The sequence below is a fragment of the Bactrocera dorsalis genome, chromosome 1, assembly GCF_023373825.1.
Source record: "Bactrocera dorsalis isolate Fly_Bdor chromosome 1, ASM2337382v1, whole genome shotgun sequence".
NCBI lineage: Eukaryota > Metazoa > Arthropoda > Insecta > Diptera > Tephritidae > Bactrocera > Bactrocera dorsalis.
In genome coordinates, this window is record NC_064303.1 from 104358683 (window position 1) to 104383883 (window position 25201).

The following is a 25201-nucleotide window of genomic DNA, read 5'->3' on the forward strand; positions in this document are numbered from 1 at the left end:
TTAATTTTTGATTTATTTTATATTTAATATAAGTTTCAATTTCAATTTTAATTCCAAGTTCAAAATATAATTCTATGCACATATATATAACTATATGTATAAGGTATTAATTCCAACATCTTTTTTTTAATTTTTAATATTTTTCCTACCTTTTTCCAATTGCAGCATGTTTAAAATAAATTATGTACAGTTTAATCTGATTAAGGAAATTATATTACCAAGTTCGTATAATTAAATTATTTTTCAATCACGTTACTCATACGCCATGTCATAGCGCTTTTAACGCGAGAACTGTGAGCAAAAAGTATCAAATTAAATATTGACCAAATCAAATGCAAAACAAAAATATACAAAAACAAAAATATGCAAGAATAAAAAATACAAAAACAAAAAATACAAAAAAAATTAACTAATGTAACTGAGATCATAATTAAACATAAGCCAATTAAATTGTTTACAAAAAACTAGTAAAATAGTGCAAACAACAAATCTACACAATTTAAACGTATTAATTACATTAATTGAGCAATTAAAGTTTCGAACGCCAAAAAACTCACACAATTCAATTATTTATTTACAAATATTTATTATTATACACATATGTATATTATGGATAAATTTAAAGTTATGTAGAGCAAGCGAATGATTATGTATACATATGTAATGTTAATGTTAAACTGTTTAAGTGTATACATAGTTATGTAAGTACCAAGTAACTGAGCACATTATTATATGATATTCATATAATTTCTAGGGAATTGTTAAAAAGTTAAGTGGCAAAAGTTGCAGAGAAGAAGGTGGAGTAACGCAAAAAAACTAAACAAAACATAAAAAGAGAAATTAATGATGAAATAAAATGCAAAAGAGCAATGAATAAAACACGATAAAAAATGGGAAAAAATTTCAAATGAAGTTTCTTTATTGCGTTTACGTGCGCGAGCAGGTACAAGTGCGTGTGTGTGAGGGTAAAGTGATTAATGAGCTAATGAGGTAATGAGGCTGAAATGGCGAAAATTTCGCGCACTCAAGAGAAAGTGTAACGATTTTATTATACTTAATATAGTTAAAAACGAGTTGGGCGTTGAAAGCGGTAACGCGGAGCATACTAAATCACTTTTAGCGGCTAGCTGCACTGAAAGTAAGTGGTTCAGATGTGGATGTGTGTGTGTTTATAAAATATTTGCGCAAGTAATAACATAAAATATTAAAATGGCATTCCTAGTTAAACACAAATAATGCCGTTTTGAGTGGATTTGTGTGTCTCTAAGTGTAAATAAATAACCAGCAAACACGCACACGAAAATAATCTGAAAAATATACGCAAATGGAATGCAAAAGTCAACGGTGAGCGTGGTATAAGGCAGGTGAATAGGCTAATCGCGCCACAAAGCGAGCAAAGCCGCTGGGAAATTTGTAGGAGAGTGAAGCGCAAAAAAGCTGAAAAGGAGGGCATATGCGTGCGAGTACCTTTATAATCATACATATGTACATTCATACTTGCATATACATATGTATATACATACATACACACATGCAATTAAACACACACATCGGCACTTGCATAGCTGTAAAAGTATGCGCATATTACCTTTGTATTAATAAAAATGCTTTTCATGCCAAAGCATATGTAGCTTAGCACACATTCAAATACCAAAGCAACTGTGCGTGCATACCGTTATTTTTGCTGCTTTTGATTGTAGCATAAAATATATTTGCTTGCGCTTTTGTTTCCTCTTCTTTTATTTCGTTTATTTATTTCGTTTTGCTGCATATATTTTACTAGCTTTTTCGCTATATTCTTCCGCCGCAATGAATTCCGCGTTTGCACTCCCAGCTTGGCCTTTGCCACGGCACGGAGTTTATTGAAATACGTTTTCTATGCATTTTCATTTACACCATATACATATGTACATATATATACATATATACCATATATGCTAATTTTTTATGAAAACCACGCTTAATATTTGCTGGCTTCAACAATTAGCCGCAGCGGCTGTGTCACTGCCTGCCTGTTGCATGCATCACTTAAACTCAATTAACATTTGTGGTGAGCGCACTCGCACACACACACACGTACTCGCGCATAATTACGAGGTATTCAGCTTAACCACAACTGTGCGTGACACAAATGAATCTATAGCACTTAAGCGCTTTTAAATCATAACATGCAATGCACAGGAAAATATATGTATATATGCCGCATTCAGCATATTATATTAACAAAATTAACAGAACTAAATGCGCATTCAAGCCCTTTGGAGGTCACTTATTTACCACTGAAGTGATTGCGTGAGATTTTAACTCGAGTTAAGTATAGGGTTATACACAGCGTACTGGTCAGGAAGGCTGGCAGAAGATCTAGAGTCTATCTGTATGTTTTTAAAGTCATTGTAGTACAGGTTAGTCGAAAAAGTCTTTTCGTATTTCTAATCACACTTCAACTTTTTTTATATTTATAATGAACTTTAATTAACCGAATATGCACTATTTTGATCCATCGCTTTTTGACATTTTTCCGCTGGAGACGTTATTTCATCAGTGTAAAACTTTTCTAATTTCTCGGCCAAAAACTACGACAAGTAATTTTTTCAAGCTTCTCTTGAAGCCAACTTTTCTCCATAAAGGGAGTTCGGCATTGACATCAAAACAAATAATAGTTCGATGTTGCAAGGTTAGGGTTATGTGGTGGATGCATCAAAACTTCCAAGCCAAGTTCTCTCAATTTTTGCCGAGTCGTCAAAGCGGTCTAGCGTTGTTCTGATGGAAGACGACGAAGCCTTTTTTGTCGATCAGTTCCAACCGTTTTTTTCGATTGCTTGCCTTAATCTCATCAGTTGTTGACAGTAAAATGTAGAATGAATCATTCGACTATGCTGGAGCAGCTCACAACGGATGATTGCTTTCCATTCCCACCAAACACCCAGCAATACCCTTTCAAGCCGTCATTCTTGGCTTTTCGACCATTTGTTGAGCTTCACTACGCTTAGACCATGATCTTTTTCGCATTTATTATTCCCTGTTACCATTCGCTTCAGAAATTGTTCGATTTCATTTCGTTTCAGCAAAGAATCGCAGATCTTAATTCGGTCCATTAAAAATTTCATATATAATTCATGTGGCACCCAAACTTAGAACTTCTTTTTGTAGTCAGCCCTTTTTACATGGTTCAAACTCGTTTAATGATGAATGTTAAGGTTCTTAGCAAAGTCATGGTTGATTATATGACGGTCCTGTCAATCTTTTTCATAATTTCAACGAGTTTTTCAACGATGTTATCTCACATAATTTTTTTTTTAGCGGGTGAGGGGGTGGAAAATGCCTTCCGCATCATGAGTTCATCAGTGCTGTCGTCACAGCAATGGTATGTGCCACTTGTAGGTCACTAAGAAACTTCGCTCTTATCCAAATGTCCGGCTTATCCATAAGTTTAGATCTTTCATTAGTCTGGCTATCCATCTGCCAAAACTGTCATTCTCCCATTTTCGTTGTCATCTTGTTTTTGTATATTTCTTTATTTGTTCTATTGCGCACTTGTTATTTTCGGATGTTTTCTTTAGCTCCCACAGCTTTTTCCTTTCGTATGCCAAAAGGTTGATTGGGGCATGGCTGCTTATAAATAAGATTACATCGCCCAACACTATTCGGTAGGCTGATGCAACTCTGAGGACTGCGCTGCGGTGCACTTTGACCACTACCTTACGTCGGTTCCACTTTTTCTGCCAGATTCCAATTCCGTGATTCTGCTGATTGTCATCGACATTAGGAGCTTCCTCATTTCTTGGCTAGGGCTCTCCTATTTTGGCCATTAGTCTGCTCTGTAGGGAGGTGATTTTTGCTGCCTTTCCTGCGCCGCGCTGGATTTGCACCCACAAGTTTAGTCTGGGGTTCAGTCCTATGCCTAGGTAGATGACTTCATGTGATGTCCTAAGTATATCCGTAGTCGTTTGCATACTAAATTCAGAGGGTATGTCCTTATTTCTTAGCAGGAGTATCTTTGTTTTTTCTGTAGCGTGTTGATCAAGCTTTCTTCGTACTTCTTCTGTGTATCTTGCTGTAATTACAGCTGCAACGTCGTCTGCGTAGGCCATTAAGTACGATTTGTTTAGCATTTCGAGTTTTAGTATAGCGTCATAGCTGCTATTCCACAAGTTTAGGCCTAGAATAGATACTTGTGCTGATTCTGACGTGGGCGCTATCTATGGTTTAGTACAGCAGTTTTTTTGTACTAATATAGCTCCGGGCCATAGTTCTGAGGTAGTCGGAGATTTTCCCTATAAAGCTTTTTTCGAGAACTTCGATCATATCCACTCATCTAGCGCTGTTGATGACATTTAGGACATCTAAAGTATTTACGCCATCAACGAGGTGCGGCTTTCAATGACGTATTTTATGGCTCCCAAATTTAATATGCTGGGTGTAAAGCCGCGTTGTCTAGGGGAGAGTCCTTCAGCTTCGTTGACAGCCGCTCCAGGTCTGGGTTTAAGTATCTCACATGAAGTGATGTTATATTTTGTATATCTTAATGTGATGTGATTATCTTTCAAATTATGATCTCAAGCGTTGTGATTCTATATCACTTATAAATTTCTACATTTTAATGTTTCATAATATTTATTATTTTTTTTTTACTCTCTCTCTAAAATTATCTTCCAAACTCACAAAAACAAAGGTGGACGAAGTCTTTCTAATACTTAACCCAAATATAATTCTTATAAGATAATTCTTTATGAAACTCGCGTGTTTGTTTATTTCTACAAAAAATCTCAACTTTTTTAATTAAGTTTGTCTATGGCAAACTTTGAAATACGTGAACACAAAACAAAAGCTCATCACAATGGTGAAATATGCAAAGTGAAAATCACATTATAATCGTGCACCCTGCAGGAAAATTGATTAAGCGTCGAACTCATTAGGGTTTTCTTTCGGTTGCACCGAAACTGTAAAACACTTAACAAATACGTTACAAGAGATTCCATACAAGAACGTTATTGATCAGTTTGTATGACAGCTAAATATATGCTATAGTTGGCGGAAAAAAAATATCTTTGGATTTTGTATTTTTGCTTAAACAGTTATAATAAGTGTCAAATTTCGTGAAGATATCTCGACAAATAAAAAACTTTTCCATACAAGAACATGATTTTCATGCTTCAGTTTGTATGGCAACTATATGTTTTAGTGGTCAAATCTGAACAATTTCCTCGGAGACTGTACCGTGGTCTGGAACCATAATCCATGCTAAATATTCGTAATGATATCTCAATCTATCAAATAAAAATTGTTAGTGGCCCACATCTACCCTGCAACCTCATAACGAATTTCCTAGAGGATACCTTAACACCTCAAGCACTTAGGTGCACTTCGCTAGAGCGATAACAAAAAACAAAAGTTTCAAAGCAAAAAAAAAAAAACATAGAAACAGCAAAAACAATTGTCTTCACATTGCGCTCGCCAATTCGTTTACATTTCAATCCACTCGGCGCGTATTTGATGCTGTTCTCCATCACTTATACGTGCATGCCTTCTGTTATTTTCCAGCTGTCTGACAGGATCAGCCAGTAACCTTCTCAACACTGGCGCTTAAGCTCTACAAGCCAACAATAGCACTCAACAACTTGCCCTGCCGTGCATAATCTCACTGTCGGCCGGAATGCTCGTCGCTCACGGCGTTGTCTTTGCAAATTGACGTGTTACTGCTTGCTTAGCTTAAATGCCGACGCGCTGAGCGGATAAAGCAATTGGCTATAGCGACTAGAGGCACGATTGAGTATGTATTTGCTAATGCCGCACATTGCAATGTTGTTTTCGCTGCACGCAGCTGATGTAGAACTGTGGGTGGTCGCGCATGTTTTTGTTTTTGTTTTTGTCTTATTGCTTTCTTTGCGTACTTCTCGCAAAAACACAAACAAACACAGATTCATACAAGCTTCCATACCCTTTCGCCAACTTTCGCTTTCGTTTTGAAGTAGAATGCCTGTGAATCGCAGCGGCTGAAACAAGTTGTGGCACACATGAAATAGCACATCCTTACTTTCACACACAGATGTGTGTTCACATACCACATATTATCTCGCAGTTTTTGTGTTTTGCTTTTAACTTTTTTTTCAATTTCCCTTCGTTACTTTATCTGTGTCGCTCTCCAACTTGAAATGCTAATTTCTCTTCAACAAGCATAATAAGGATGCGCCGCTTTTCCCCTCTTCTTCGCATTTGTTTGCTGACTGGCGCGCTGACTGTCGATTTGTTTACGCTCTGCAGCCGCCACTGTTTCACTTTAATTTCACATTTTTACAATTTTGGTTTTTGCTTTCGTTTGCGCGGCGAGTTTTCGCTTTGCTGCTTTATGCTTTGACATGAATGAATACATTAAAGTTATATCCTTGCCGGAAGTGCGGCAGGCACAACGTAAACTTTGTTATCTTCTTCATGTCGCGGATGGATACAGGCTGGAGATGGAGTTGTTAAGAGCTGAGTAAGGCAGCAGAGAATTCAATAATATTTTTTAGTGAATAAGTCTGCTGTTTAATTTTGGAAATGAGAATATGTTCTACTGTGGGCAAAATATAGTAAGACTTATTAATTTAAATATCCTCCGAAAAACTCATAGTAGCATATGCATATATTTGTACGAAAATTATATGAGCAAGTCATTTGTTGATAAGATACTTTGAAAAATATTTGTATACCCAGAAGAGGGGTTATTAAGGTTGTGGCGTTAATTGTAACATCCAAAAGGAAACCTTGAAGGCCTTATAAAGTATATATGTACATATATAAACGATCAGCGCGACTAGATGAACTGGTTTAGCTATGAGCTGGTTGTCCATGCCATACAAACGAATCGATCGAACTCCAGTTCTTGTACGAAAAACTTTTTGTTTGGGCATCGCTACATTCAGCAAATATATTTTTCAGATACTTAATAGACATACAAATATTTGAGAATATTCTTCGAAGGTCTGAAATTCATCCGGCGAATAGTAATCGGCTCTCAAAACTGTAAATCCGTCTTTCTTCAAACGCTGTTTTCAGAGACGGTGAGGAAATTTTCTTTGAAATGACTGAAATGAAATTTTCGCAAGACCTTCTTAGTTATATTTTTCAGGTAATAATTATTATCGGAAAAATATAATATTTTAAGTGATGCTCTAATTTTTTTTGGAAAGCCACCATATTGTTGAAAATCAAAAATTTACTGATGCTTCGCCTTTAGCTGTATTTATTTGTTTCGCTAACTCGTTTCGGTTTAGGGATTTAAAATAATTGTTAGTGGTGAATTATTACTCACCGTCGGAGGTTTTTTCTAGAGGTCGTATTTGGTATCAAAGGAATCCAAATTTTTTCAAAATAAATCACAGATTATTAAGTTAAATTAAATTCTGTAAATCTACGCTTATTTCTTAAATAAAATGTTTCATAAAAATATTTGCCAAAAATAGTAATATATGATTTTTTTTTAAATTTCTAGACATTTAGAGATTATGAAACAACTTTCGACAGTTTTAGTAGTTGATGTGAACATTTTTTGCTGGCCGAATTGACAGACTGTATAACCTTAAGTCCTTATGTATATCCTCCCTACATAGGGCGAGTTCGTTGAACACCCGTCTGTCTAAGAGAAACAGTGTGTCCCTCTTAGGAACGAAAATCTTAAGAATATTTGATCTGGTAGTCCCGTAAGTCTTGATATTTTGATAATTCTGGGTTTGAGAGCCTCTTTCAACACTATAGAAACTAATACAATAGCATAAAATCCGCTTGCATCGGCTGAGTGACATAATAAATTGGAGTGAGTATCAGATTCAAAGTATAATAGCCACAGAAGGACTAAGTTTTTGCTTCTCACTCAAAAAGAATTTAAAAAAAATAAAACATAAGCAAATTATATGGGCTCACTAATATTACGCGGCGCTATCAGCTCTAGCTCTTTAATAAAGAACATTACCTTTTCTCTTTGGATTTTCAGTCTGGCACAGCAGTCTTTGCCTCAAATGAAACCAAATTTACCCTGACTTCACAGCAAATATTAAATCCATTATTAAATTAAACTTTAATTTTTAATTTTCCTTGTATTTCAAGTTAAAAATTCCGCTTTCACAATAAATCAAGTCAGCGTAATTATGCCAAGCACTCTGCACAAAACAAATATTATACAAGCATGTCAAACATTACTCATACGCCATGGCATACAAAGCAGCAAGGCACTCAAACAAAGCGGAAATACAATTTTCATCTAAAGACTTTTTGGACGCTCACCAATTATGAGGTCACACAACTACAATGATACAACAAAATACTTGTACAACGGTATTATTTAACTGCTTCCGCAACAAAATAGCCTCTTATGCGTCAATATTCCACTGTTTGCACAATTGATTGACATATCCATTTAGTGTTGCCACAGCAGGCGGCATAGTAGCGCTGCCTAATGAAATGGCAAATATTTACTTAATTTACGTATGCGTGTGTGTGTATGCAAGTGTACGTTAAGGCGATTTAAAGGCACTTAAAGCTAGAGATAGCCTGCCTCGGCAGCAATTTAATATTTTAGGCAGATTATTTTAAGCTTTAAAAGTGTGCATGCTAAGTTGCTTACTTTTATGTGGCACCTGTCGGTTCGCAAGTAAAAAGTTATTTATATACAGATATATCAGATTATATGCGTACATGTAGAAGTGTGGGGAATTGCACGCTTTTTGTTGTTATTGCGATTTTATTTTATTTTTCCCATGAAAGTGACAGGAAATTTTCTTAAACTCATAAATAAACCATTCAACAAACTTCGATGGCTCCCGTATTGTTGTTGCTGTTGTTTTTGCTGTTGTTGTTTGTTGCTACTGCCAAGTTGTAAAATTTATTTCGTTATAAAACGCAAAAGATGTTGTTAATAAAATTTCTACATTGCCACTCTTGCCAGCGGTGGCATTTATTGTTGTCTCTGTCGTTGTTGTTGTTGTTTTCTGTCAATGATTCTCAAGTGAAACAGCGCGCTCACTCACCAGCCGCTTTCTTAAAGTTTCAAATCTCTGTTGAGTCGCAGTTGGCCTTAACTTTTGCTCGCCGCGTAGGCTGTTGAGTTATTGGAGGTTGTTTGTGTGTGTGGGTGTGAGGATGTGCACACAAAGCAATAGAGATGTTGTAGGCTTTGCTTATAGGCCATACTATTAGTCTGGAGTAGAGAAGTTAACTTAGTTTACTTATTCAAAGTCGACTTGTTTGAAATTTCATTTTCAGAGAGACTTTGTACACATTCGTTGAATATGTGCGTTATTTATCGATATATTTAATACCGATAGTCAGCTTTAAAATCTTCTAAATTTCGTGTATTGATTAAACTACAGTGAATATGAAAAGTTTAAAATTTTTGAAGTGAAACCTTCTTATGGGAGGGTTTTGAAATCTCGATCGGCAACCTTTTTGGTGACGCTCGCTCTAACGTAGTAAGTAAGAGTGAGAGGCCTCCGGTAATCGAGCGAGAGTGAGACGGACTACCTTACGTCTCGTCTATCGGGCGAGAGTGAGAGGCCTTCGTGTATCGTGCGAGAATGAGACGGAAGACTTTCTGTCTTTCAGGTCATTCTCTGCGTTCAGGCGGCGTCGCGATCGCGGAAAACAGCTGTTGGTTTCTAACACAGTGATCATAAGCAACGTATTTTGTTTTTGTGCGTTACTTAAATCGAGAGTTTTGTGCAAATATGCCGAAGTCGGGTGCAGAAAGGACAAAAACGTGGCGGGAGAAAAAACGGGCGAGTGAAGGAATTGATCAGAATAGAAAACGAAAAAGAAATAGAACTGAAATTGAACGAGATAGCAGGGAACGGAGGCAAACACGTGCTAACCTCTTACGTGACAGTGTGGACGATAGTGTAAGTAATCCAGAGAATGAACTATTAGCAACGACTTCGACTCATCCTCCTCCTGATTGTGATGTACATAGTGGTGATCGATTACAATATTCAAAATTTAATAAGTTTAAAACTGCACATAAGAACTTTCACCGTGATTTTATAAATAATCCATTCGGTTTTACGTGTTGTGTATGTGATAGATTATGGTTTAAAAATGACTTGAAGACTCTATCCGTTGAAAATGAAATTCGTATTCAACAAAAATTTCCAGAATTCAGAAGTAGTAATGAGCTGGCATGCACCAGCTGTCGCCAGGCTTTGAGGAGAGACAAAATTCCAACATTGTCGAAATGATTGAGACTTAATTCATCATATTCATAGTAATATTATTGTATCTTGAAAAAAGTATAATTATTATGATGAATAAATTAATATTTACTATCAAGAAGTGTTTGACACGTGATTAAAAGGATTCCTCTCCCTCTAAACATAGAAAATTAAATAATCCTTGCCGATCCAATCATTCAGTTTCACTTCTATCGCGTGTCTTCATGACACGCCTATTTTTTTTCGAATATTATTGTGATGTGTGAAACTTATCGTTCGATTAATCGATTTTTTTTTATTATCGAATTCAGAAATTTCTTTGCCTATCTTTAAAATTATATTGAAATTCCGTTTTCGCAGATCTTTTGTTAGAATATTTTCGATATTTATCGATATATTCATAACCGATTGTCAGATTCGAAATTATATAAAGTTCCTATACCGAACTTCAGTGAAAGTGTGAAATATATAGAGATTTTTTTCTCGCATATTTTTGTTATGTGAGAAATGTATCGTTCAATTTATCGATTTTTTATAACTATCGAATTCAGAAATTTCTTTGCCTATCTTCGAAATTTTATTGAAATTCCGTTTTCGCAAAAGTTTTGTGAACAATCATAGAATATTTCCGAGAATTATCGATATATTTAATATATTGAACTACAGTGAAAATAAAAGTTTACAGATTTTTTTCGAATCTTATTGTCATGTGAGAAACTTATCGTTCGATTAATTGATTTCGCTTATTCATCGAATTCAGATATTTCTTTTCTTATATTCAAAATTTTATTGAAACTCCTTTTTCAGAGAAGTTTTGTGAAAAATCGCAGAATAAAATCGATATTTATAATGTAATTCTGGAAGTTAGCTTTAAACTTTCCTAAATTCCATATACTATATTGGCTATAGAGAAAGTTTAAAGTCTATCAGATAATTTTTTCCGAGTTATTGTGATGTGAAAAGTTTATCGACTAATTGTTATTATCGAATTCAAAAATTTCTTTGCTTATCGAAACATACTTTGTTCATTCAGGTAGCAAATTTGACGTATTTTCCATTTAGCGTTTTGCATAATGACAAATTAATCGATAAATTTTTGTGTACACACACAGTGAATAAAATCTTATTTTGTTTTTGTTGTAATATGCTTTGCAAATTAGGTGCCACGTTTGAATTAGAATTTAAAAATTCTCAGTTAGTTAGTACGTAATATTTCTAGGCAAACCGTTATCAATATATTTGTATCTGGTTAATATTGTATTAAAAAACTATGTTGTATAATATAACAATTCTTCATTATTAATCCATTCTTTATTCCATGCTTCAATGGATAAATTTCCTAATCGATAAAATTTCATAATCGATTATTAAATTTATTTTACCAACGCCACTTCAAAATAATTATTTCTTCATTTTGAACTATAGATATATTTTACTTATCGATATTTCCGTGCCTCCCTTATACAATAAAATCGATTTTAATCGATGAAATTAAATAACCGATTATTAAAAATGTATAACTAACGCCACTTCAAAATGATTATTTTTTCATTTTATATTATAGTATATATTACTTATCAATATTTCACAATTTCGCGCATCCCTAATACTCATACTCAGTTTAAGTACATAAATATACACAATATTTGTACTTACTATGAAAAATGGCGTGAGCTGTTGCAAATTGCCAAGGATGAATGAATGTGTCGAGACTTTTATGTTGCCGTCTACTAACATCAGAAATGCCTAACAAAGTAGCCATAAAATTGGGAATGTAGATTTGAAATCGGCAACAAAACTCAACGCATATCTATGTTAGTTTGTGTGCCTATAAGTATATATATGTATGTATATGTATATAAATTGCACAGCATACCTTCTCTATGGCTGGTTTGTAGAAAAATGTGAAATAAATGCTTATTTTTAGGATCCATTTCAGCATATTTCATGCCTTGGTTTGCTTGCATATGCCTACTTTTGCTTTCGTTGTATAGGAAATTGTCGTTTGATGGACCGTGTATGCGGCCTCGTCTGCATTTCGTTAAGAAACTCGTTATTTTTACAACTTGACATAAATCACACTTTACCTAAACGAAAATAGAGTATGCCTAAGCCTACATATGTAGCTATAAAGCGCGATTTCTGCTGCATGAGTATAAGATCTATATCTGTACAGGCAAATATATTTCCAATAAAAATACCATTACATGCCTGATTAGTTTAGAATTTTGAAGCGCACTATTGCTTTAAGAAAATTTTTACTTGCCTCTACTAAGCACTAGTACTTTTTATGTGCCAGCATATATAGTAATTCGTCCATTTGTTTTGCCTTTCACATGGACCCTAAATCATAGTCGATGTAAGTGTATATATGTATGTACATTTATATGGCGTATATAAAATATGTGTACATGGCAACTTTCACTTCCTGTGTCGCAAACTTGAACTGCTCTCAATGAAATTGTTTCATGTCTTCTCATGCTTCTCCAGCGTTCCTTACGCTACAACCTACTACTAAATCAAACACTATTTGCACAGAGAAGGCCTTACTCTCGACAACCAATTGCAATTTAATTCCTACATAACCACAAAAGTTTGCCCATACGCAGTTGCAAGTTTGCCCTTACAGCCAAATATATTTCGCGCAACTTCTCTCCATCAAGTCAGCACTGTTTTAGTTCCAGGAATAGCAGCAGCAGCCTAAATTATACCACAATCACACGCGCTTCAATTGAAGTTAGCTTAGTTCAGGCTTTATGTTATTGTTTACCTTAGAACTTCGTAGCTTTTGCCATTAAGGTCTGAAGTTCGTGGAAGTATGCTTAGTTTATGAATAATGTGTTCCATTAACTACATTCAGCATGCCAATGAAGGTCTCATTTGGTCTAGTTAAACCACTTTTCACTTTTCCACTCAGAAATTTAGCAGAAAAAAACCTTGCCTACATTTAGGCTTGTTTTTAGCTAAGTCGCGCACCCTTTCAAATAAATTTTGTATTCTGAGGCTATATATAAAGGGTGATTTTTTAAGAGCTTGATAACTTTTTTTTAAAAAAAAACGCATAAAATTTGCAAAATCTCATCGGTTCTTTATTTGAAACGTTAGATTGGTTCATGACATTTACTTTTTGAAGATAATTTCATTTAAATGTTGACCGCGGCTGCGTCTTAGGTGGTCCATTCGGAAAGTCCAATTTTGGGCAACTTTTTCGAGCATTTCGGCCGGAATAGCCCGAATTTCTTCGGAAATGTTGTCTTCCAAAGCTGGAATAGTTGCTGGCTTATTTCTGTAGACTTTAGACTTGACGTAGCCCCACAAAAAATAGTCTAAAGGCGTTAAATCGCATGATCTTGGTGGCCAACTTACGGGTCCATTTCTTGAGATGAATTGTTGTCCGAAGTTTTCCCTCAAAATGGCCATAGAATCGCGAGCTGTGTGGCATGTAGCGCCATCTTGTTGAAACCACATGTCAACCAAGTTCAGTTCTTCCATTTTTGGCAACAAAAAGTTTGTTAGCATCGAACGATAGCGATCGCCATTCACCGTAACGTTGCGTCCAACAGCATCTTTGAAAAAATACGGTCCAATGATTCCACCAGCGTACAAACCACACCAAACAGTGCATTTTTCGGGATGCATGGGCAGTTCTTGAACGGCTTCTGGTTGCTCTTCACCCCAAATGCGGCAATTTTGCTTATTTACGTAGCCATTCAACCAGAAATGAGCCTCATCGCTGAACAAAACACGCGCGCGAAACACATTTCGAACCGAACACTGATTTTGATAATAAAATTCAATGATTTGCAAGCGTTGCTCGTTAGTAAGTCTATTCATGATGAAATGTCAAAGCATACTGAGCATCTTTCTCTTTGACACCATGTCTGAAATCCCACGTGATCTGTCAAATACTAATGCATGAAAATCCTAACCTCAAAAAAATCACCCGTTAGTAAAAAATCCTAAGGAAATGCCTGGCTGCCTTCTATAATTGCTTACATATCTTTTGACACTAATCCAACTCTACGGGATAAGACTTTGTAGTTATACTACCTCGATTTTTGTAGTTTTTCATATAGGCTAGTATACCGTCCTCCTACGTATAGGCAACTTTTTCTATAATACTTATAATAGATGTTACATAATTTGATTGCCATCTCATCCCAATTGTTCTTTTAAAGCTTAATTAGTTGCCAATCTGTCAAAAATTTTCCAAAATGTTGAGCGAGGTCTAACTATCTAAATAATAGCTACGACTTCTTAGTTTCATTCTCTCATATATTATATATATATATATGTACCTCAGCTAGAGACTAAACATCCATCCGTTCATTCAAGGTTGAGGAAGTCGATTTCATTCTAATTTTTGCTTACCTCAATTTCGCCTTTTTCAACAGTTTGTAGATATTTTCTCTCCATTGAGCATGTTTCAGTCGAATGTCACTCACCGGAAGTCACATCCTTAATATTCAACCTCCTTGCAACATGCTTCTATGAATTACATTTCCTTCACCTTCTTCTTCCTTTGTGGTGTGTAGGTGAATAGTGTAATGTTAGAACACACATTCATCAAAATACGCATCATTTGACGGCATACCTTATGCACACACATTCATTCGTTGATACATGGACAAATACTTGAACGAAATTGACACAGTGTTTGCTTAATAATGATCAGGAATTTTCTTATTTGGACTTCTTGATTAACTCCAATCAGCATGGCAATGACACTATATATAGATAAGTGTGTATATTTGCGTTTGTGTTTGTGTTGGTGTACACGAGCCACAAGAATTGAGTGTCTGGAAATTTTCTCAACGGGTGGCACGTCGGACTCCCCGGGTTCACCTACATACGATATGTGACTTGTTGTGGCATGAAATGTCACACTGCATGTATAAATAGTGATTGCACATATTTTGCTGGAGCTCAATGGCGCGTGGCATAATTATTTGTTGTAGGAGTTGTAACGTAAACATATGTACATATGAGCAAAGAGGCTCGTGGGTATTATTATTATTATAGAATTCAGTAATGAGTCTATAAATAAATATAGAATAGTCACGTGGTGACAAAAGAAGTATGAAAATTATTAAATGACTGTGTCTGACTGTTATATTTACAGTTATATGGCATTACAGGACTTTATTGAACACAGAGGAAACAACGAGCTTTAAGTCATTGAAAGCTTATTCCGATTTCAATGACTTTTTTGAGCTTTTCACATTTGTTGAATAACTTTTGTGAAAAGTTGTGAAGTTGCAACGCATATGAGTTTTTTACAGCACCCGCAGAGCTTTTTGTCAGAGCTTTTATTTGAAATCTCAAGCTTTGAATATTACGTAATCTTGATCACCACTTTTAAATTATTTCTTTTAAAGTATGTATTCTAGCAAATGCTTTTCTTATAATGTTTAAATATCAAAAGAAATCTTTTTGTAAATTTGTATTCTTAGGAATCTATAAAAGTTTTTAAAGCTTTCCAAAGCTTTTTTTAAATATTTATTTTCTTAGACTATGTACTCTTTGAAGATAGCTTTTTTCAAACTTTTTCAAACATCTATTGCTTTTAGACTATATATGCTCATTCAAGAAATTGTAAGCTTTTTGTTCAAAGCTCAAACTTTTTTCAAAAAATTTACAACTTTTGATATTACATTCTTTGAAATTTATAACAGTTTGTCAAAAACTTAAAATTTTTCAAAGGTTTTGGAATTTATCAAATCTTTTAGAGCTTTTTCGGAACTTTTCAGAGCTTTTTCTGAACTTTTTAAAGCTTTAAGTACTTTTTCGTTTAACTCACTTATAACGTTTGATGGCCAAATATACCAACAAAGAGTTACATTCTCGGTTTTTATCGAGCGTACTAAGAAAAATTTCAAAAACCGCGTTGGAATGTATGAATCTGTGAAATTAGCTGTATAAACATTTTAAAGCAAATACCTAATCGACATGCACATACTTTCTTTGAAAAAAAGCGCACATTCCTTTGTACACACAGACATCTGAATACAACGTAATAACGTAATATACACAAGTATACTAGAGCTGGTCGATTAACAGAGAGAAAAAATAGCATATGCCGGAAATGCTCTACGGATTATTATGAACAACTTTGCCTAAGAGACTGCGGCTCTGTCATTTAATAATTGGCTAAATTGGATAACTATATCACATAGCTCCCACACAACCCATTATTCAGATTTTATAAACTTGGCATTAAAAATCGCTAGCTCTAAACCGATTTTAGAGCCATAGTCTCTTAGGCAAAGTTGTTCAGAATGATCCGTGGAACATTTTCCGTATACGCGATTTCTTAGTACAAAAAATCGACCCACTCTAATTTCATGTACTTTTATTAACATGCAACGAGCATAGCGGTTAATTTACTTGTGAGCATGCAAGGCCTCACGCACATTTCCAGGAAAGTTTAACAAGCCAACATTGTACATACTCCCGTTTATTTGCAAAGCGAAAGCAGCACACTAGCTCCGGCAGCAGCGCACTTGACACGCTCAAGTGTGTCTGCCATTAAAGTGCGCGCCCTTTGACCTTACCCCTGAGCTTTCAGGGCTGGTCTCAATGGCTACGCTGCCAGCAATGAGCACACTCACCTCCACAGGCAAACAATTCAACGTGAGTATTTGCTCGACGTACTCGTATTTGTCAAAGCAAAGTAAAGTTGTAAAAAAAGCACACACTTGTACAACAACAACAGCTACTTGCCACTGCAAATACTACTATGCATTTTGCAGCGAAAGAAATGTAAATAAGCGGAAAGAAAATCGAAAATGTGTGCGCAAGCGTTTTACAAAATACAAATACAACATAAATATTTATTCCAAACTTGTTTGAGTTTATTGGTAATCCACGCACCTTCAGAAGCCTTACAGACTACTTTGTCAACAAAGAAATCGGAGCAGTTAGTTATGGAGGTGAATACACATTTTGATTAGATATTCTATAACTTATATTGAAGCTATGTAATCGCTGAATAAATCTTCTATGCTCTAGAAAACATGTTTTTCGTTAAGTTTTGATATTTTAGGTTAGGTTCGGTTATTTTATACTGGCCCGCCGTCACGCCATACATTAACCTACTGGTTTTTAGAAATGTGAGATGGAGACTCAGTTTAGTTTCAGTTGAAATATTTGCCATACCGGACGTCAAAGCTTTCCACAAACTTTAGAATTTAGAATTTTAATAATTCATCTAGTCCCGTGAACTGCATAGTTCTTTGATATTAACGTAAAGCCCTAGATAGTGCTTCACAGAGGCATAGGAAGTGTTCCAGCGTCTATGTTATGTCACTCTTACATACAGTGTACGACAAAACTAAAGCACGGATTCTACCTTATCGGTATTTAATTCAATAAAATCATAAAGTAGGCATTGAATGATGTTCTATTGAGTTGTATTATTAGTTCATGTATTCTTCTTTTAAAATTAGTAAAAATTAAACAAATTAACATATTCAAAAAATATATAAAATTCTATATATGAAAATCTCCAAAAATCTGGTGCGACAAAACTAAAGCACATAACTAAGAATTCACATTAATTGTTTGTCTAACGGTTTGTAATGATCCGAAAATATTGTATATGTGTAGTTATTAGCTAAATAGAAAAATATTAGTGCATACTCAGTTGCAGTTCATTATTCAATACGTTTGGTTGTATGTTAAAGTGAAAGATATATCAATGACTCGAAATTACTATTCTGTTAGTTTTAGAGAAAAAATTGTTAGTGATTTTAAGAAAAGAGAATCGGCTATGACTATAGCAAAACAGTTTGGAATAAATCATCGTATTGTTTCCCGAACATTAAGCCGATTTCGCAAATCAGGCTCTTCAGTTACAGTGCATAGAGGTGGAAGGCCGCGGAAAACAACCGAAAAAGAGGATAAGGCAGTCACTCGGGCAATAAAAAATCACCACGTTATATCGGCAACGTCTATTGTAAGACAGTTACGGTTAAACTTATTACACAGATCCATACAACGTCGAGCTGTCCATGGGGGATTTTCGTGCTACCTGTAGCAAGTTAGTGCAAAAACGCCGTATATTTCTTTAAAGAACAGACTGGTGATACTGGAATTTGTGAGGAAGGTCGTAAATTGGACGATTACCAAATGGCAAACTGTACTCTTTTCTGTCGAATCCAAGTTTATTATGAAAGATTCGGTTCGGCTGAAGCTGATAGGCAGACTGAAGGAATAACGCCTAAATTCATGTTATACGACAGGCACAGGGAAACACGGTGGAGACAATGTACTAGTGTGGGGTTGTTTTTCAGGGAATGGAATAGGGCCAATTCATCATATAATTAGTATAATAGACAAATTTAAGCATAAAAATATTTTTCAGAATATTATACTGCCGCATGCTGCAAAAGAAATGCCTTTCAAATGGAGTGATCAACAAGACAACGAACAGAAACACACTGCTTTTTATGTAAACGGTGGTTTATTGATAACATGATTGAGGTTTCGAAGTGACCCGCATAATCACCAGATCTCAATCCCATAGAGAACCAATGGGAAATTGTAGATCGAAAAATCAGACGTAAGAATTGTAAAAATAAGGACGCTTTATTCAGACAAGTAAAGGAAGCATGGAAAAGCATTTCATGTGTCACATCAAATAAATTAATTACGTCCATTCCTCGCCGATGTGCAGCTATATTGAAAAATAAGGGATACACAACCAAAAATAGAAAGAAACAAATTTTTCAGTCATAAAATCATTTCGTGCTTTAGTTTTTTCGCACCAGATTTTTGGAATTTTTCATATATGGAATTTTATATTTTTTGTTAATAAGTTAATATGTTTAATTTTTACTAATTTTAAAAGAAGAATACATGAGCTAATAACACAACTCAATAAAACATCATTCAATGCATACTTTATGATTTTATTCAGTTAAATACCGATAAGGTAGAATTCGTGCTTTAGTTTTGTCGCACACTGTATATCTCTTTCATACCTTCTCGTCGTTCCTAATGTCCATCAGACCCGCATGTGATGTCAGTAGGTTGTGACCTGTTATTATTCCAACACCGCCATACAGTCGTTTCCGAACTGAGTGAGTAAAAAGCATGCAAGTTTTCCTTTAGGACTATTGTATATGACATTGGCGAACCTGCTTGTCCTTAACACATTCCAACTCGCTTTAATCCATCCATCAGCTCTCCCGAAAATTTCATTCTAGATCTTTTTAAAGGACTTCTGTATTTCCCGTACTTGTTCAGTACGAGAAGTGACCTTATCTGAAACTTCCTTTGGTATCGAACGACTTCTTCGAGTCCTTCTCCATCCTGATGGAGCTTTTGATATTGCTCAATGTCAGTTTCCACAGCCATATTAGTTTTGGGAAGATACCACATGCAGACATGGCGCCATAAAGGCAGCTTCTTTTCGTTCTGTCAAAAGCAGCTTTTCAATCGACGAAGCGTTGGTGTGTGTTGATCCTTTTCACGGGTCTTTTCCAAGATTTGGCGCATGGGAAATATCTGTTCGGTTGTTGATTTGCCAGGTCTAAAGCCCCTCTGATAAGGTCCAATCAGTTTGTTGACGGTGGGCTTTAATCTTTCACACAATATGCTCGATAGAAACTTATATGCAATATTTAGGAGACTTATCCCACGGTAGTTGGCGCAGATTGTGAGGCCTTTCCTTTTGTGGATTGGGCAGGAAACACTTAAATTCCAATCGTTGGACATGTTTTTGTCCGACCATGTTTTACAAAGAAGCTGATGCATGCTCCTTATCAGTTTTTCGCCGCCGTATTTGAATAGTTCGGCCGGCAATCCATCGGACCCGTAGCTTTGTTGTTCTTGAGATGGGTAATGGTTATTCGAGCTTCTTCTTGGTCGGACAATGGAACGTCTGATCCATTGTCATCGATTAAAATATTAAATTCTATCTTCTGGAGTTATGCTTTCACTACCAGTCAACAGGCTGAAGAAGTGTAGCCCCCTTAATTTCAGTATGCCTTGCGCATCAATGACTAGATCCTCTCTGAGGACTCTACCACTAATTACCAAATAGTAATCATTAGTTCATAGTAATCTATCAGAACGGGTTTCACTTTGAGACTCGCTTTGATATCAGAAAAAGATTCTCACATAAAAAAGGTTGTACCCCTTGACCCATGGAGCCAACACTAATGGCGTTAAATGGTAAATGCAAACACAGTTAGCACCAAGACGGGCGAAAATTTTAATGAGATCGATAATATGGTAAATTCAAAACCCTCAAGTAATAGAATAACAAACAATTATCTCAAAAACTTTCGAATTAAAAACGCTATCGTACGTGAAAACCTAATCATTATCATTGGAGGGCAGAAGAGACTGGCTTAATATGTGCTTGGTAGTAACCCATATACATAGCCCCACACAAAAACCAGTTATCCTACTTTTCAGCTTATTTTTAGTGTACCTATTTTAGGCGTTTTCTAAACGCAGAACTTTCCTGCCCCTTTTGTGGCTATCAGTCGTTCAATGAACCTATTGCTCGAATGCTGACGCTCAGCAAAATAGCAGGCGTTCAAACATTACTCGCCACAGGCTAAGCAATATCACAGCTATAATTCAAATGTCCGCTAGACAACATATTTATTTAATGCATTTTTTCTTTTCTATTTTAACATATAACCAACCACATACTACATATGAATAACTATATAACCATGTTTGTCGCACACTTGCCATCAATAAACATTGATGTCCGGTGATTTGTGCAGCCAAAAACGTTGACATTTACAAATCGAAATAACTTCAAGTCCGTGTATGCTTAATGTGCTTGAAACCTACTTGTTGTTGTTGTTGTGTATCGACAGGAATGTGCTATTAATACACTTTATTTAGATTTGATCAGCCCCTCGGGGGTTGCTGACTTATGTTTGTCGCGCGCACCAAAATGATATATGCAATTGCCACGTGCTGGTCTTTGTCTGTAATTAAGAAAGGTAATGAAACCTGTGGGTGAAATACGAGCGCTTAAAATGGCTGTTACGGCACATATTAGGTGTGGTGTAAACAGTAATGCATGTACTCATTTATCAAGACACTTCTAGACGGAGTAATTACTCTGATGCGGATTATGTGATAACGAGCGAATGGCTTTAATTTAAGCGCTATTGAATATGATATGGGATTACCTTTAAATTGAGTATACTTTAATATTAGATTAGGTGGAGTACCAAGTCCCTCTGAAGCCACAATTCCATGAAGTATTTAGTCTTCAGATACAAAATCTTAACAGAGTAGTCGCACTCGAAATGATTTTGCTTGCAAAAGAGCAATCCGCAATTTTGTATCCAGATAGTTCTATCCATTGGTTTTGATTTTCGTAACAATGCTTCAGTCGAGATCGTCGTATTGACAATGCATAGGTTTCCCAATCAAGTTTTCGGATATTAGCCATACACCATTCTTGGCAATCCCGCCCACTCTTTCATTGCCCTCGATATCTTTGTGGTCTGTCACCGACTAGAAGTGCAGTTGCTTGCTTATGGCAACACTTTTCGCTGCTGCCCTGCTTCCCAAGACACTTCTGGCCGATATGCGAGACGAGGTTACTGCCTTGATTGCTGCTTGGCTGTCTACGTAGATGTTCAATCTGGAATTGCCTGTAGATTCCTTAGAGGCCAGCTACGTGGTTTTTCTAATAGAAAAGACCTCAACCTACAATACACTGCAGTGGTCCGGCAGCTTAAAAGGTTGTCGTAACTCTGGACAGTATATTTCCGCACCAACTCCACTGTTAATTTTTAAGCCTTCCGTATAAATGTTTAAAGTGTTACGTGTAGCTAACATACCTTTATGCCAGCCATCTTTTTCTACGTTTACTTTGATTATTCTTTACCAGTTGAAAGGTGGTTACATAAAAAATCTTCGGTCATTGTTAGGGGTGTAATGGCTGTTACTCAAACGCCGACCACATTATACCAATGTTGTTTAATCTACAGCTTGATATCTGAGACTATTTGTGGAAATTCCTTTTTTGAGCTGTAGCTCTTTTGCTGATGTAAATATGCCGATATAATCGAATAAATTTTCTGTAATAATAACTAAACCAGTTTCCAGCCTAAATGTAGGCAACAATTATTGGAGATTATCAAAGACACACACCCCTGTCAGTGAGTTGAAATAGGAGCACAATGCTTAGAGGGTTTGAATATTGGATTTATTTTATATACATATAACGTCTACCAATTGGGAAGACGTGATTTTGACAGTTCGTGGCGTCCATTTGTCAAATTTTGTCAGTGTATACCGTAAGGTTTGCCATTTCATCATGTCACGTTTCACTATGGTGCAAAGCTTTGAAATCGTCCAAGATTATTATGTAAAGTCACGTTTTTCGTTGGCTGCTCTAAAATCATCATTTCACCTAAAAGTCTTTTTCTCCGTTGAGGCCCATTTCTGCTTCTTTGGCTTCGTCAATGAACAAAATTTTCAGTTCTGGGGTGCGACAAACCCTTTTGTGGTTCAGAAAACGTAATTGCATCCCCACAAATTTTTACCGACAGAAATTTCCGTCATCATCAATAGCGAGCATTATAAAACGATGTTGGCCAACTTTTTTTTTATCGAAATTTGATGAAATTCACGCGAATAATCTCTATTTCCAACAAGAGTCAAGTCTATATGTAAGCATATTGCGTTCAAAGCTTGGCTGGTTAATTACGTGAAATGGACCGGTCGAATGGCCGCCAAGATTATAGGATTATTATTAGTACGAGTCTAGTACGAGTTTAGCATGATTTTACTATAAACTCGTAAAATTTCACAGTTGAGGTTATGTACATATGTTAACGCCGTCTAAGAAGAAAAAGAGAAATACCGAAATAAGAGTAAGAGATCGTTCTGCTTGATGTTCATACCTAACTACTGTTAATAGTTTCCAACTAGATTCTTCCACTGCGTGGTTACACTTATAAATACACACTTCTAAAGTTATATAAGCGTGTGTTTTACCAACATTTAACAAGGGTCCGCTACTAGAAACCGGGATTAATTTCTATACCTTTGTTATAATTGTTTGCTTGCTGTTGTTTTCATAGCCGCTTAAGCTGTCGCATTTGTTAGCAAGCCAAAACCAACGCCAGCCATGTTACGGCATACCATTTTATTTGCTTATTGTACCACATTAAAATCACTTAACTGTCGTGTTAATTTTTATTACGTGACTACACGTAATCCCACACATCTCTTCCTCGACTAAAGCACTTGTTTTGCCTAAGCACATGTACGCGTATGTGGCACCTCGCGCGGATTGCGTTACAGCTTGGCATAACCCGCTCGGATACTCTAAATTAATATTCAGCAACAAACAACTAAATACACGAAACACAAGCGCCAGATTTCCAGCTAGAAGTGAGATTAACGACGAAGGGGACAATGTACTCATTTGCATGTATGTTTACTATGTGTGCTGTGCGCTTGTGGTTGTATGTGTGTGTTATAAATGATTAACTAAAAACTACAAAAGGCTACCCAAAATACAAAGCGGAGCGCGAAATTATACCCAAACAGAAAAACACTTTACATTTTTATTGTTGTTGTTGTTAACGCTGAGAGTTCTATAATTTAAAGCCAAAACTTTTAAGTGTTTCAATTCTATAACTCAATGATTTCAATTTGAGATCTCGACATTCGTTGCGCCAAGCCCTTCCGTACGTCAGTCCAAGTTGCTGCGAACGGCGTCGATCGACTTTCCACGATCTTCGTGTACACTTTCAGCTACGGCTGTTTTATTTTCTTCGCGGCATGCTGGACGTGGTCTATTCGGTCCACCATTATCTCAAGTTAAGCGATGGTGTTGCGAATAGTACGCTTAGCAGGCCGATTATGTTTACCAACACTCTAAACGTTGTTAAGGCGTAAGTCTTTCCATGAAGAAATGCCAAACAATACCAAACAAAAGTAAGAGGACAGTTCGACAAAACTCACGCGTGATCTGTCAAAAAAGCTATTGAAAAAAGCGCCTCTACTTAAATCACACGATATATGTATTGGCGCGAAAAAAATTCGAAATCGGTTTCAATTCCTTCCGATAAACATGTGATATTAAAATTACTATCTGTAAGGTAAACAACACCGTGGTTTTTTGTTGTTGGCTTATAACCTCATCACGAAATTAGTAATTTTAATTAATTCATTCATTTTATTTTTGCAATGTCTGCAGACGTCGAGAAGTACTACAGCTCACAAGTTGCGAGAGTAAAGTCTATTTTATCTCGTTTTTGCTTGAATACTTTTATTATATTGTAGATAAAGCTTTTTAAGTGAGCTTGCTTCAGAGCTTGGCTAAAAATTTTATATTCATAGAGAAGTGGAGAGATTGCTTCATTACCGCATCGTCAAAGTTGAGACTAGAACCAAATTTTTTAGTACTAAATATAAACTTTTCCGATAACCTTAACCACATGGCAGACCAAATAAACTTTTCGTGGCTTATATATAACATGAAAATCTTAGACACCATTTCCGAGACGGTTGTTAACTTTCATTTTATAAATTTTATGAAAACGGTTATCCTGTCACTGAACTACAAAAAAAAGCTTTCAAGCTCTTTACGCTTTCTAATACAGCTGTTAACGCAAAAGCTTTTCTAAGAAAAGCGATTTTGTTTAAATCCAATACTAAGTTAAAGTTAAGCTTTGTAAGCTATCAAAGCATATTTAAAAAGCTCAAGAAGCTACGAAGAGCAGGAGAAATTCTGCTAAGCCTTCCTTGACCTAAGATGTCGCGCTGTAAAGCCTTTTAGCATTTGGTTTGCAAACAAACTAAGAACAGACTTTGCTTTAGTTTTTCTGCAAACTGTGTCCGAGCAAAAGTTTTAGTGAACACAGTTTAAAAACTGTGTTTGCAGTTTGAAAGCTCATGTTGTTTATCGGTGAATTTGATAAGGCTTTCAGAAGGATGTTTTGAGCCTTTTGAGCATTTATAAATATTTTATATTAATTTAAAAGTTTAAAGGTACGATTTACATCGAAATACTCGTAGATGACTCA